Raw genomic sequence first — 16,783 nt, forward strand, 5'->3', positions numbered from 1 at the left:
GGTTGCCATGCCCTCCTCCAGGGGATCTTCCCAACCTAGGGATTAAACCCAAGTCTCATTATGTCTCCTGCATTGGCAGGTAGGTTCTTTACCACTAGAGCCACCTGGGAAGCCCGGTATACAACACAGTGATTTACAATTTCTATACACTTAAAAATGATCACCACAATAAGTCCAGTTATCATCTATCACCATCCAAAGATACTACATAGTTACTGGCTTTATTCTCCACACTGTGCATTTCATATCCATGGCTCATTTGTTTTGTAACTAGGAGTTTGTGCCTCTCAGTATCCCTCACCTCTCTCCTTCCCCTCCCTGCTCTCCACTCTGGCAGCCATCTGTTTATTCTCCGTAGCTATCACTCTGTTTCTGTTTTGTTTTGATTGTTCATTTGTTGTTGTTGTTTTAGGTTCACATATAAGTGAAATCATATGGTATTTATCTTTCTCTGTATGATTTATTTTACTTAGCAGCATAACACCCTCAAGGGCATCCTTGTCTTGTTCCTGACCTTAGAGAAAATGCATCCAGCTTTTCATCATTCAGTATGATGTTAGCTGTAGGCCTGTCATATATGGCCTTTCTTATGTTGAGATATATTCCCTCTATATCCATTTTGTTGAGAGTTTTATCATAAATGGATGTTGAATTTTGTCAAAATCTTTTTTCATAACATATGATGATCATATGATTTTTATTCTTTAATTTGTTAATGTGGTGTATTACATTGATTGATTTGTAGATACTGAATCATCATTACATCCCTGGGATTAATCCCACTTGATCATGGTATATGATCCTTTTAACGTATTTATTTGGTTTGTTAATATTTTGTTGAGGATTTCTGCATTCGTGTTCATCAGTGATACTGACCTGTAATTTTCTCTTTTTTAATTATTATATCTTTGTCTAGTTTTGGTATCAGGGTGATACTGCCTTCACAGAACAAGTTCTCAGAAGCATTCCTTCCTCAGTAATATTTTTGGAAGAGTTTGGGAAGGATAGGTGTTAATCGTTCTCTAATTGTTTGGTAGAATTCACCTATAAAGCCATTTGGTCCTGGAATTTTGTTTCTTGGGAGTTTTTAAAATACTGATTCAATTACTGGTAATTGGTCTATTCATGTTCTACATTTCTTCCTGATTCAGTCATGGGAGATTGTACATTTCTAGGAATTTGTCCATTTCTTCTAGGTTGTCCATTTTATTAGCATATAATTATCATAGTAATCTACAAGAGACACATTTTAAATATGAAGACACAGAGAAAATAATCTTAAAAAATAGTGGAGATATACATATATGTATACATATGTGTATTTATGTGGATAACTGATTCACTTTGGTGTACATCTGAAACTAACACATTGTAAATCAACTATATTCCAATAAAGACACAGGCTGGAAAAAAGAATGGAAATTATACAGTATGCTAAGACTAAGCATAAGGAAGATGGAATGGCTATATTAATGCTAAAGTAGACTTCAGGACATGGAATATTACCAGATATAAAAAGGGATATTTCATAATGATAAAAGGGCCAAGTCATCAGGAAGATAAAAAAATTATAAATGTGTATGCACATAACAGGAGAAGGAAATGGCAACCCACTCCAGTATTCTTGCCTAGAGAATCACGTGGACAGAGAAGCCTGGTGGGCTACTGTCCATAGGGTCACACAGAGTTGGACACAACTGAAGCGACTTAGCATGCATGCATGCATTGGAGAAGGAAATGGCAACCCACTCCAGTATTCTTGCCTGGAGAATCCCAGGGACAGAGGAGCCTGGCGGGCTGCCGTCTATGGGATAGCACAGAGTCGGACACGACTGAATCAACTTAGCAGCAGCAGCAGCAGCATTCACATAACAAAATAGCTTCACAATACTTGAAGCAAATTCCAACAGAACTAAAGCGATCATAGTTAGAAATTTTACTATCCTCTTTAAGAAACTAATAAAACTACCAGATAAATAATCAGTAAAGAGATAGAGAATGTGAGCAACACTATTAACTTTGATCCAATTCGCATTCATACAATGCTACATCTAACAACTATAGAATATACTTTTTTTAGGTGGATGAAGTGTTTACCAAGATATACATTATTCTAAGCCATAAAATAAGTCTTATAAACACCAAAAATCTAAAATCTTAGAGTATGTTCTCTAATCAAAAAGAATTAAGTTAGAAATCAATAACAATGAGATATCTAAAAAGCCTCAACAATTTGAAGAAACATAATTCAAAGAGGAAGTATTCTTCTTTTAATAAACTGAATGATTATAAAATAAAAATATTATAAAAATTATAAAATCCATCCAAATTTGTAAGATGCAGTTAAAGCCACACTTAAGGGAAACACACAGCTTTAAATGTTTATGGTAGAAAAGAAGAAAGGTTTAAAATCAATGATCTAAGTTTTCATCTTAAGAAAATAGAAAAAGAAGACCAAATTAAACTCCAAACAGGAAAAAGAAAATAATAAAAAATAAGAATGGAAGTCAATTAAATAGACTTCCATTTAAAGCATATAAAGCAGAAAAAGCATTGCTTGGTTCTTTTAAAAGACCAATAAATTTGATAAGTCCATAAAGATTTTATTAAGATTCATAAAAGCAACACAGAGAAATACCAATATCAGATTCAGAGGACAAAAGGAATAAAAGGTATTTCTCAGACTTTAGAAAACAAACACAAACATATTTACCTTTCCCTAATAAAAAAGGCATTGCTACTCATTGTATTAATAGAAACACTGGAAAATAAATCAATTGATATAAGGAACACAATTACAATTATTTACAATCCCATCACTCATTCAGTTTTTATTCTGTCCTAGCATAACTTTATTTTCATTTACAAAAATGAGATACCAAAAGTTTTGAACTTTTTCCACTAAACACTGGTTATATCACAGATCATATAATGAAGTATTTTGTAACCAATTAAAAATAATATTCATGAGGAAATGGAAGGAATTCAAATATTCTCACAGCATATTTTTAATACAATACTGAAGGAAAAGGAGAAGAGGAAGATGAAGGAAAAAGGAGAGTGGGACAGGAAGAGGAAGATTGAAGGACTGACATTACTCAACTTAAAGACTTACTACTATGATGCAGTGATCAAGATAGAGTAGTATCATTGGAAGAACAGACACAGATTAATGGAACAGAACAGAGAACACAGAAATAGACCTATACAAACACAGTCAGTTGATCTTTGAAAAAAGATGTAAAGCAATTCAACCAAGAGAGGATAAGCCTTTTTAACAAATTGTGCTGGGACAACTAAACAACCAAATTAAAAAAAAAAGGCACTGTTCTCCCTTTATACAAAAATTAACTCAAGTAAATCATAGACTAAAATGCACACAGGAGAAAATGTAAGTGGCCTTGGGTTTGGCAATGGGTTTTTCGTTATAAGACCAAAAGCATGATCCAATGATCCATGAAAGAAATAATTTAGACTTCATAAAAATGAAAAACTGCTGTTCTACAAAAGATAGTGTTAAGAGAATGAAAAGACAAGCCACAGATAGGTAGAAAATCTTTACAAAACACATACCTAATAAAGGACGTATATCCAAAATAGTTAAAGAACTCTTAAAACTCAATAATAAGAAAACAAACAACTCAGTTTTGAAATAGACATAAAATGTGAACAGAGACCTCACCAAAGAAGATACACAGATAACAAAAAAGCAAATCAGCATAATCGTATGTCATTAGGAAACTGCAAATTAAAACAATGATATATCACTATGTACCTACTAGAATGAATAAATTTTTAAAAATTGACATAACAATGGCTGACAAGGATGCAGAGCAACCAGAATCTCATTAATTGCTGATGGGAATGCAAAATGGTATATCCACTTTGGAAGATGGCTTGGTTTCTTACAAAGCTAAATGTAGTCTTACCATAAGATCCAGCAATCATACTCCTAAGTATTCACCCAACTGACCTGAAAACTTAAGTCCACAGAAAAATCTGCACATTTAGATTAGAGCAGCTTTATTTATACTTGCTAAATTTTTAGAAGCAATCAAAATGTTCTTCAGTAGGTAAGTGGATAAATAAAGTGTGATATATACAAATAGTGGAATACTATTCAGTGCAAACAAGAAATGAACTCTCAAGAAATGAAAAAACATTCAGTTCAGTTCAGTTCAGTTCAGTTCAGTTGCTCAGTTGTGTCCGACTCTTTCCGACCCCATGAATCGCATCCCTGTCCATCACCAACTCCCGGAGTTCACTCAAACTCACGTCCATCGAGTCGGTGATGCCATCCAGCCATCTCATCCTCTGTCATCCCCTTCTCCTCCTGCCCTCAATCCCTCCCAGCATCAGAGTCTTTTCCAATGAGTCAACTCTTCGCATGAGGTGTCATTGGGGAACCTTAAATGTATTAAAGAAATGGAGTAGCCATCATAGTCAACAAAAGAGTGTGAAATGCACTATTTGGATGCAATCTCAAAAATGACAGAATGATCTCTGTTTGCTTCCAAGGCAAACCATTCAATAGCACAGTAATCCAAGTCTATGCCCCCACCAGAAATGCTGAAGAAGCTGAAGTTGAACAGACTACAAGAACTTCTAGAACTAACACCCAAAAAAGATGCCCTTTTCATTATAGGGGACTGGAATGCAAAAGTAGGAAGTCAAGAAATACCTGGAGTAACAGGCAAATTTGGCCTTGGAGTACAGAATGAAGCAGGGTAAAGGCTAACAGAGTTAGCAAACACCTTCTTCCAACAACACAAGAGAAGACGCTATACATGGACATCACCAGATGGTCAACACCGAAATCAGATTGATTATATTCTTTGCAGCCATGACGGAGAAGCTCTATACAGTCAGCAAAAACAAGACTGGGAGCTGACTATGGCTCAGATCATGAACTCCTTATTGCCAAATTCAGACTTAAATTGAAGAAAGTAGGGAAAACCACTAGACCATTCAGATATGACCTAAATCAAATCCCTTAAGATTATATAGTAGAAGTGAGAAATAGATTCAAGGGATTAGATCTGATAGACAGAGTGCCTGCATAACTATGGATGGAAGTTCATTACATTGTACAGGAGGCAGGGATCAAGACCATCCCCAAGAAAAAGAAATGCAAAAAGGCAAAATGGCTGTCTGAGGAGGCCTTACAAATAGCTGTGAAAGGAAGAGAAGTGAAGGTAAAGGAGAAAAGGAAAGATATACCCATTTGAATGCAGAGTTCCAAAGAATAACAGGAAGAGATAAGAAAGCCTTCCTCAGCGATCAATGCAAAGTAATAGAGGAAAACAACAAAATGGGAAAGACTAGAGATCTCCTCAAGAAAATTAGAGACACCAAGGGAACATGCAAAGATGGGCACAAAAATGGTAAGGACCTAATAGAAGCAGAAGATATTAAGAAGAGGTGGCAAGAATACACAGAAGAACTATACAAAAAAGATCGTCATGACCCAGATAATCATGATGGTGTGATCACTCACCTAGAGCCAGACATCCTGGAATAAGAAGTCAAGTGGGCCTTAGGAAGCATCACTATGAACAAAGCTAGTGGAGGTGATGGAATTCCAGTTGAGCTATTTCAAATCATAAAAGATGATGCTGTGAAAGTGCTGCAGTCAATATGCCAGCAAATTTGGAAAACTCAGCAGTGCCCATGGGACTGGAAAAGGTCAGTTTTCATTCCAATCCCAAAGAAAGGCTCAAACTACTAAACAATTGCACTCACCTCACACACTAGTAAAGTAACGCTCAAAATTCTCCAAGCCAGGCTTCAACAGTATGTGAACCGTGAACCTCCAGATGTTCAAGCTGGTTTTAGAAAAGGAAGAGGAACCAGAGATCAAATTGCCAACATCTTTTGGATCATCGAAAAAGCAAGAAAGTTCCAAAAAAACATCTGCTTCTGCTTTATTGACTATGCCAAAGCCTTTGACTGTGGGGATCATCACAAACTGTGGAAAATTCTGAAAGAGATGGGAATACCAGACCACCTGACCTGCCTCTTGAGAAATCTGTATGCAGGTCAGGAAGCAATAGTTAGAACTGGACATGGAACAACAGACTGGTTCCAAATCAGGAAAGGAGTACATCAAGTTTGTATATTGTGACCCTTCTTATTTAACTTATATGCAGAGTACATTATGAGAAATGCTGGGTTGGATGAAGCACAAACTGGAATCAACACTTCCAGGAGAAATATCAGTAACCTCAGATATGCAGATGACACTACCCTTACGGCAGAAAGCGAAGAAGAACTAAAGAGCCTCTAGATGAAAGTGAAAGAGTAGAGGGAAAAAGTTGGGTTAAAACCCAACATTCAGAAAACTAAGATCATGGCATCTGGTCCCATCAATTCACGGCAAAAGGATGGAGAAACAGTGGAAACAGTGACAGACTCTTTTGGGGGGCTCCAAAATCACTGCAGATGGTGACTGCAGTCATGATATTAAAAGATGCTTGCTCCTTGGAAGAAAAGTTATAACCAACCTAGACAGCATATTAAAAAGCAGAGACATTACTTTGCCATCAAAGGTCCATCTAGTCAAAGCTATGGTTTTTCCAGTAGTCATGTATGGATGTGAGAGTTGGACTGTGAAGAAAGCTGAGCGCCGAAGAATTGATGCTTTTGAACTGTGGTGTTGGAGAAGACTCTTGAGAGTCCCTTGGACTGCAAGGAGATCCAACCAGTCCATCCTAAGGGAAATCAGTCCTGGGTGTTCATTGGAAGGACTGATGCTGAAGCTGAAACTTCAACACTTTGGCCACCTCATGCAAAGAACTGACTCATTTGAAAAGACCCTGATGCTGGGAAAGATTGAAGGCAGGAGGAGAAGGGCATGCCAGAGGGTGAGATGATTGGATGGCATCACTGACTCAATGGACATGAGTTTGAGTAAACTCTGGGAGTTGGATGGACAGGGAGGCCTGGTGTGCTGCAGTCCATGGGCTCACAAGGAGTCGGACATGACTGAGCAACTGAACTGAACTGAACTGATGTGAAAGAAGCCTATCGGTGAAAGAAGCCAATCTGAAAAGGTTACATACTGTCTGGTTCCCACTACATAACATTCTGGAAAAGGCAACAATATAAAAAAAATCAGTGGTTGGCAAGGGGTTCAAGAGGAGTCAGAGGGATGAATAGATAAAGCACAGGAAACTTTTAGGGCAGTGAAACTATATCGTATGACACTTTAATGGTTGACACATGGCATTTTGTAATTGTCAAAACCTATAGGACTTTACATGGAGAAGGCAATGGCACCCCACTCCAGTACTCTTGCCTGGACAATCCCATGGATGGAGGAGCCTGGTGGGCTGCCGTCTGTGGGGTTGCACAGAGTCGGACATGACTGAAGCGACTTAGCAGCAGCAGCAGCAGCATAGGGCTTTACAACACAAAGAATGACCTTTAATGTCTGTAGATTTCAAAAAATCATTTTGCAGGTTGGGGGATCTCAGGGAAAATTGCAGACAAACAACATAATCTAACTAATTACAAATATATGAATTAAACTCACTGAATGGGGGAAAGGTGCTGGCCTAAGTAACACTGGTAATGGGTAGTCTATAATACTAAAGGCAAAAGGAACTGCAGGTGAATACTGGACCCTAGTCAACAGTTTCCAGTGGGTGTACAGGTTATCACTTCTTATACTGCTATACATGTATACTCTAATCAAACAATAAGTGGATGGTGAATGGTGGGAGTCAGGTTTCTCAGTGTTGGAGTGGAAAGGAGAGGAGCAAGAAGCAAAAATATTGAGGAGAAAGGCTGAACAGATATTTTTCCAAAGAAGAGATACAAATGGCCAACATGAAAAGATGTTCAAAATCATTATTAGGGAAATGTAAATCAAAACCACAATGAGATAGATATCACCTCAATCCATTAGAATAGCTATTATCAAAAAGGCAAGAAGTAATAAGCGTTGGAGAAGATGTGGAGACAAAGGACCCCTCATGCACTGTTGGTAAGAGTATAAATTGGTGCCACCACTATGGAAAACAATATGGAGATTTCTCAAAAAATTAAGAATTAAACTATCATATGATTCAGCTATTCCATTTCTGGGTATTTATCTAAAGAATACAAACACAATAATTCAAAAAGGTATATGCACCTCTATTTTCATCACAGCATGTTTTAACAAATTGGACTCCTTTATTTATTCATTTTCTAAATCATAAAATCACTATGCACCAAGGTTTTGCCAAAAACTGACTATGCATCTACAAACTCTCAAATACAAGATATACAAATTGAATCCATTATCTTTCCCTATACCTTTGAATGCCATCATCATCTACCTAACTGCCCAGGCCAAAAAATTGAGAATCATTCTAAATTCCTGTTTCTCTTTAACTGGGTCCTGTAGACCTTGTTGTTTAGTTGCTAAGTCGTGTCTGACTCTTTTGTGACCCAATGGACTGTAGCCTGCCAGGCTGCTCTGTCCATCGGAATTTCCCGGCAAGAATACTGGAGTGGGTTGCCATTTCCATCTCCATTATCACAGCATTTTTTACAATAGCTAAGATATGGAAACAACCCCAGTGCCCATCAATAGATGAATGGATAAAGAAGATGTCTGACTCTTTGCGACCCCATGGACTGTAGCCTATCAGGCTCCTCCGTCCATGGGATTTTCCAGGCAAGAGTGCTGGAGTGGATTGCCATTTCCTTATTCAGGGGATCTTCCCGACTCAGGAATCGAACCCGGGTCTCCCGCATTGCAGGCAGACGCTTTATCGTCTGAGCCACCAGGGAAGCCATATATATATATATATATATATATATATATATAGTGATGGATTACCATTCAGCCATAAAAAAATGATGAAATCTTGCCATTTGTGACAACAATGGATGGACCTTGAAGGTATTATGCCAAGTGAAACAAGTCAGAGGGAGAAAGACAAATATTGTAAAATTTCGCTCATGTGTGGAATATAAAAAGCAAATAAAATAAATGAACAAAACAGACCAAACAAAAAAAAACATGTGGATACAGTGAACAGAACATTGGTTATCAGAAGGGAGCGGAGGAGGGTGAAATGGGTAAAAGGGTGTCAACTATATGTGATAGCAAGAAATTAAATTTTTGGTGGTGAGCACACTGTAGTGTACACAGAGGTAGAAATAGAATGTTGTACACATGAAACTTATACAATGTTATAAAACAATGTTGGCTCAATTTTAAAGAATAGTAAGGAGAACAGTCTAAAATGAATTAGAGTTCAAGACATCAATAAGAGCTCATGTTTAGCTCCCTCACCCATCAAGGACCACACGTTCATGGGGAACCTGGTGCTAGATGAAACCTGGTGCTACCACGGGGAACCACTGGTAGACGACCTGCTTCTGGGTTGGGGTTTTGTACGCAGCAGAGCAGCTCCCTTGCTGCAAGCTATTGAAAGTCTAAAGAAAGGTTTGTAAAAAAAAAAAAAATGAAAAAAAAAAAAGAACTCATGTTTAAGTTTGTACAGATACAGATAGTTATATATATGCTAGTGTGAAAGCCGCTCAGTCGTGTCCAACTTTTTGTGGTCCCATGGACTGTACAGTCCATAGAATTCTCCAGGCCAGAATACTGGACTGGGTAGCCTTTCCCTTCTCTAGGGAATCTTCCTAACCCAGGTTTCCCACATTGCAAGCAGATTCTTTACCAACTGGGCCACAATGGAAACCCATAGAAATTGCTAATAGATAAACGTATATGTTGTTAGTGGTAAAGAACCCGCCTGCCAGTGCAGGAAATATAAGAGATGCGGGTTCCATCCCTGGGTTGGGAAAGTCCCCTGGAGGAGGGCATGGCAACCCACTTAAGTATTCTCGCCTAAAGAATCCCATGGACAGAAGAGCCTGGCAGGCTACAGTCCATAGGGTTGCAAAGAATTGGACAGGACTGAAGAGACTTGGCATGGCATACATATGTATATGTGGGATTATTATGCATACGTATGTATCTTTGTTTGTCAGTGATAAGACCTAAAAGAAACAACGTCCCAGTGAAAAAGAGCGTATCTACTACCAAGATCATGGTTTCTAAAACCAATCTTCAATAAAAGGAACCAAGGCTTTTTTGAGAGATGACTTATTCTAGGTCTAGGGCAGGAAACCTACAAAATGAGCCTGGACCATTTTGTGTGGCCAGAAAGTAAGGAAGTGCCCAAAACATACACACACACACTTGATGTGGCATGTCAAAAGGAACCCAGAAGCCAAGTAAAAGAGCCTAGTGGCCAAAGTTAGAACAATTTGAGCAACAAAGTTAAGCAACATTGGATTATAACTCAAAGTATAAAATAAGTATTCATGAGTCCACAATGATATAAATATTAATAAATAAATGAATAAATTAATACACAGGGGAGAAAACACAAATCTCCAGTGCATAATTCCAAATAATGTAGACACACCACCCCAAGGAAGAAGGAGCATAACTCCCAACACTCAGGTGTAGACTGCACATAGAGACTTCCTTCCAAAGAATACAGTATTGAAAGGGGAAACAAAGAGTAACTTGACAGAAACTTTATCAGCCAGGCAATCAAAGAAAACATCAACAGTTATAAATCATGTTGATTGTATGTACCCTTGACATGTGATGAGAATGACACTTTACTTGTGTGATCTTCTTTCCAAAAACCTAGTCTAATCATGAGAAAATGGTCAGACAGATTCTAATATATGGCATTCTACAATATACTTGACCAGTGCTCCTCAAAACTCTCAAGATGATCAAAAACAAGGAAAGTTTGAGAAACAGTTGCAGAGGAGTTCTAAAGAACTAAATTAAATGAGATATCCTGAATAGGATCCTGGAAAAGAAAAAGGACATTAGGTAAAAACTAAGGGAAATGGAATAAACTACAGATTTTCCATCAATAACACATCAGTATAGGTTCATTAATTGTAACAAATGGTTCATTAATTGTAACAAATGGTTGATACTAATGTGAAAGTTAATTAATAATGGAGGAAATTGGAGGGACAGGGAATAGGACAATTCTCTGTACTACCTGCTCAATCTTTTCTGTAAATCTAAAATTATTCTAAAAACTAGTCTATTAATTTTTAAGAAGTGGTATATGATATAATCTTGACATTTTACCCAAAGAAAGGGGGAGGAGGGGCTTTCCTGGTATACCAGCTCAGCTGGTGAAGAATCTGCCTGCGGTGCAGGAGACCCCAGTTCGATTCCTGGGTCGGGAAGATCCACTGGAGAAGGGATAGGCTACTCACTCCAGTATTCTGGCCTGGAGAATTCCATGGACTGTATGGTCCACGGGGTCACAAAGAGTCTGACAGGACTGAATAAACTGCAGACTTTAGTCAATAACACATCAGTATTGGTTCATTAACTGTAACAAATGTATCATACTAATGTGAAAGTTAGCTAATAATGGAGGAAATTGGGGGAGGGGGAAGGGAATAGAATTCTCTGTACTACCTGTTCAATCTTTCCTGTAAATCTAAAACTATTCTAAAAACTAGTCTATTAATTTTTAATATATGATATAATCCTGACATTTTACCCAAAAAAAGGGGGAGGTACTTGGCTTAATTCAGTCATTAACCCAGTCTAAATTGAGTCCTTCCTACAGGTCAATCATGGAGAAGGAAATAGCAACCCACTCCAGTGTTCTTGCCTAGAGAATCCCAGGGACGGGGGAGGCTGGTGGGCTGCTGTCTATGGCGGGGGCACAGAGTCCGACATGACTGAAGGGACTTAGCAGCAGCAGCAGCAGCACAGGTCAATCAGGTACTGTGATAAGACACCAAAATATCAACAATGGTCATCTCTAGGTAGTGGAATTACAAGCCATTTTATCATCTTCTTCATACTCTTCTACATGTTGTAAAATATGTGTTTTACATATGAAAAAATAAAATTAAAATTACTATGCAAGCATAGTGTAATATCACTCTTAGCTTAGACTGACTTTAATTTTTCACCCTCCTCTTCATTTCACTCAGCAGTAGGAGGTTGTACTGATTCACAGCTGGGAACAGTAAAGGAGGACACCCAGGCAGAATAAAGGTCCTGTGGAATAATGATTCTGTGGAATAAAGATCCTATGGGAGATAGATGGTTGTAATGTATACTTTGTGCCTATAGATGTTAAATATATATGTATGTGTGTATATATTATTTTGAACTTCTACTTGCCTTACTAAATTCTTATAAGTAAAATATCCCATGTAACTGTATTTGTATATACTAAAATTGTTAAAAGGGAATCAACAGGATATAATTATCTCCCAACTCATTGGGGGATATTTGATACTTTGATATTTTATTATGACTTTACTTGTTAAGTTTCACTTTAAAATTACTTTTTTGAAGGCTTCATTTCAAAACATTTTAGAGGGCCGTGTGTCTATTTAAGTACTTGTTCCTTCATCTGTAAGTGTCATCTACTCAGAGGAATAACATGGCACAAAGACAGCCTCTTCCACCTGTCTCATCTTTTTTTTTAACCTGATCTAAAAATACTCCCACAACTCACTAGATGAACAAATTTATAATAAAACGTAAATAAGTTAAAAGCAAGAGCTATAGGAGGGATTATGCATCTAGTATTTTACACACTTCCCAATTCATTTGATAAGCCAGAATAACCCTGATATCAAAACTTAAAGATATTAAGGAAAATATCTTTAAAAATACTAAGGAAAGAAAACTGCAGACCAACATATAATACATTTGCCTTTCAATTTAGAAGATGATGTTACTTACAGTGATTATGACCTGAAGGTGCCTCAGTAAGGCTGCTCAGAAACGCACTGCTCACCACTGAATAAGAAAGAGATTTCCACCTCCTGTATTTTAACCAAGTTCACCACTCTCTCTAGGTGGGTTTTCTGTTAAGCAATCAGCCTTGTGCAAATAAAAACTCTTCTAATATAAAAATAATGTCTTATCAAATCAGAATGCCTTAGGCATCTGTAACTACAAAGCCCAGAGTGAAAATCACCACTGAATAACAACATTCCAGAGGTGCCTCCGACATCACATCACTCACTGCACATAATACCCGATGGTACAAGGTCTATACCTTTGACTAATGAGTGAGCAATACCACACTGGTATAAATGTCCTCACACCAAGGAGAAAAGACAAAATCAGAAATGTACCTTAAATATTGTCACTTTTTTTTTTCTAAATGCCTTTATTCTTCTACAAATATTTATTGAGCACTTATTATATGCTGTATACTGAAAAAGTGAACAAGACAGATCCAAACTAAAAGTTTACAGTCTACCAAAGAATAAAGACTTAAATAGACAATTAGAATAAACTGTGATACGAGTTATAATAAGAAAAGTGAGGGAGGCACAGGCCCATAGTAGATGCGCCTAGTCTAGAGGGAAGTAAGTTAGGGAGATCTCCCAGAGACCTAACCTTTCATCTGAAACCCCGAGATAAGCAGGTCGAGTATGTATGCTGGGGTGGGGAGGAGCTGGTAGAATGAGGAGAAGAATGGCACAAGCATAGAAACACCGTGTGCACAGGTCCTAAGGTGACAGATCTTAGTTCAGCTGGAAAAACTGAAAGAATTCTAACTTGGAAGCAAGAACACAAAGGTTAGGGGTAAGAGCAACAGTGATTCTGGAAGGCAAGTTTGTAGCAATATACAGTATTTTGTACTAAAAGTAATCTATAATGATTTAAAGTCCCATATTAAAAAGGTAAACACAGCTCTGACAAACATGCATCTTCCTATTATAATTCACAGCTTCCCTAAAACATAGATTTCTTCAGCTTCCAGGCAGCTTATGAATATCTATTTCATCAAACCAGAGTAGGAAAGGAAAATAGGAAATGAAAACTGAAGGACAAGGGAAGGGCGGGTATGTAGAGACTTGTAGACACGATATAATCATCAGATCCCTGGGAGAAACCACTGCAGGGTCTAAGGCCAGCTGAAAAGATTCTGACTTGACAGGATGCACCCAAGATCTCTAGGTTCTGTAGACTAGTGAAAGTCTCCCAAGCCTCTCACCTTGTCCATTTTACAAGGGGATATTTTGTTTACTTGAAGGAGAATGACATCTTAAGGGTCACATTTTTCAAACTACTAAAAAATAAAGGTTGCCGCCATCTATTTTCTAAGTATTACTGCTCCTAACACACAGAAAGAACAAAATATTTAAGTTGGTGTTCTTTAATAGTTAGAAAAAAATTTTTTGATATATTGTTTCTAAAATTCAAAAGTTCACTTCAATCAGCCTTCTAATTTGAAGGCAGGATGAATGACCAAATGCTGCTGAAAACAACTCCACCAACCAAAAACCAATCAAAGTGTTCCTAGAGGGGATATTTTGCTAACGTATTTGAACTACTAAAGCAGAACTCACATTTCTGAAAAGAAGGATACCATAAATTTCTGTCTATACTTGCATTACACCCAAGAAAATATTTGAGATTTTTGTTGGCACAGGGTGAAATGACTCAAAACTAATTCTATTAAATTTAATGCTGGGCAGTATTTCAGCCCTCTCATAAACAAAACAAAACAAAAAACCCAAGTACTTGCAAATATTCTTTAAACGTGAATAGTTGTCCTGGCTGGCTGGGCACAATCACAGAAATATCTGTTTTCTCACTGCTGCTGCTTTGACAGTCATTTTACTTCAATAACCTTCTGCTGACTTTAATCATCTCTCCTTACCCCACCCCCAGCCTCCTGTCTTATCATAGCACCTCCAAGCCTGTTGGTAGCCACATTCTCAATGGGAGAGGAGGTCAGAGGTAGAGACAGGAGAGAAAGAGTAGGAGATGAGAGGAAATTCTGTTCTCCTTTCTCTCTGGGTCCCTTCACTGGCTCTCACCTCCTTTCTAGGTGAAGCCCATTCCCTTTCTCATTCTGGCTTATTAAATAGGCTCTTCCTTAATCCTGGGAACTCCAACCTAGCTCTCACCCAGCTCCTCATACCCTTCCCAGTCCTGACCATTGGAGTCATTCCCCAGTCACAATGCCACCATCAGAGCTTGGAGATAGGGAACAGGGGATTAAAGGAGTGCTCCCACTAACAAAGAGGAAGCCAACAGAAGGGGGAATGGCCCAGGCTTCAGGACTGAAAGGGTTTCTGGAGTCTCAAATTGGACGATCATTCCCCATAAAAATATGCTTACAGAATTCTCCTCTAGGGAGCTTCCCTGGTGGCTCAGTGGTAAAGAATCCGCCTGCCAATGGAGGAGACACAGGTTCAATCCCCGCATCTGGAAGACACCCCTGGAGAAGGAAATGACAACCCTACGCCAGTATTCTTGCTTGGGAAATCCCGTGGACAGAGGAGCCTGCTGGGTTACAGTCCATGGGGTCGCAAAAGAGCCAGACACGACTTAGCGATTAAATAACAATTCTCCTCTAGGTAAAATACAAAAGGGTTTTTTTTTTTTTTAAATACATGACATACAATTAAGTTTAAAATTTCAATAAACAGTGCTCGCTTCAGCAGCACATATACTAAAATTGGAAAGATACAGAGAAGATTAGTATGGCCCCTGTGCAAGGATGACACACAAATTTGTGAAGCGTTCCATATTTTTAAAAAGAATGCATTTGAATCAGTTCTAATGAGGTGGATGAAACTGGAGCCTATTATACAGAGTGAAGTAAGTCAGAAAGAAAAACTCCCATACAGTATACTAATGCATATATATGGAATTCAGAAAGATGGTAATGATGACCCTATATGCGAGACAGCAAAAGAGACACAGATGTAAAGAACAGTCTTTTGGACTCTGTGAGAGAAGGTGAGGGTGGGATGATTTGAGAGGGTAGTGTTGAAACATGTATATTATCATATGTGAAGAGGATCGCCAGTCCAGGTTCGATGCATGAGACAGGGTGCTCAGGGCTGGTGCACTGGGATGACCCTGGGGGATAGGATGGGGAGGGAGGTGGGAGGGGGGTTCAGGAAGGGGAACACATGTGCACCCATGGCTGATTCATGTTGATGTTTGGCAAAAACCACTACAATATTGTAAAGTAATTAGCCTCCAATTAAAATAAATTAATTTAAAAAAATAAAATAAAATTTGAATAAACAACCTTTACTGGGTGAACATGTTAAGTTTTTGAGATCAATTTCCAAAATATATAATAAAAAATTATACATAGCTTCTAATCCTAATCTATGAGAACCATTGTCCTTTCTTGTCCAGCATTAGCACTAATGCCCTGAACAGTCTTATTAGAGAAATACATAATTTTATGATCCATAAAATAGTGTTTAAAAATGGGATGGCCTGGGAATCAACTTAGAGAACATGGTTCTTTTTCCCACGTGGGGAAAAAAGGTATTAATAAAGAAAACACCTAAGTAAATGTTAGAAAACAATCTACTCACTATTTTAAAAAAAACCAACAAAATCTAGGGGCAGGATGCTACTTCAGACTCCTTTTAATTTTCAAGGATACCTACATCTTTTCTAAATAAAATGCTTAATTTATATTATAGATACTTAACTCTGAACACTTTGAAGGAGTTAAAGCCTTAAAGATGACATGTGACCCTTTGAGGATGAAGCTGCTGCTGCTAAGTCACTTCAGTCGTGTCCAACTCTGTGCAACCCCATAGACGGCAGCCCACCAGGCTCTCCCGTCCCTGGGATTCTCCAGGCAAGAACACTGGAGTGGGTTGCCATTTCCTTCTCCAATGCATGAAAGTGAAAAGTGAAAGTGAAGTCGCTCAGTCGTGCCCGACTCTTAGCGACCCCATGGACTGCAGCCTACCAGGCTCCTCCGTCCATGGG

At 38.1% G+C, this 16,783-nt stretch overlaps 1 protein-coding gene and 1 non-coding gene across 2 annotated transcripts in view; one reads left to right on the forward strand and one right to left on the reverse strand.

Annotated features, from left to right (window-relative positions):
* The window catches only part of SKAP1 (src kinase associated phosphoprotein 1), a 308,245-nt gene that overhangs the window by 274,337 nt on the left and 17,125 nt on the right, over positions 1–16,783 (reverse strand). The gene's annotated exons all lie outside the window — the stretch shown is intronic.
* On the forward strand, positions 15,468–15,574 carry LOC129651853 (U6 spliceosomal RNA). The gene has a single exon (XR_008714360.1). It is a non-coding gene; the product is annotated as a U6 spliceosomal RNA (small nuclear RNA).

The sequence above is a fragment of the Bubalus kerabau genome, chromosome 4, assembly GCF_029407905.1.
Source record: "Bubalus kerabau isolate K-KA32 ecotype Philippines breed swamp buffalo chromosome 4, PCC_UOA_SB_1v2, whole genome shotgun sequence".
NCBI classification, from domain to species: domain Eukaryota; kingdom Metazoa; phylum Chordata; class Mammalia; order Artiodactyla; family Bovidae; genus Bubalus; species Bubalus kerabau.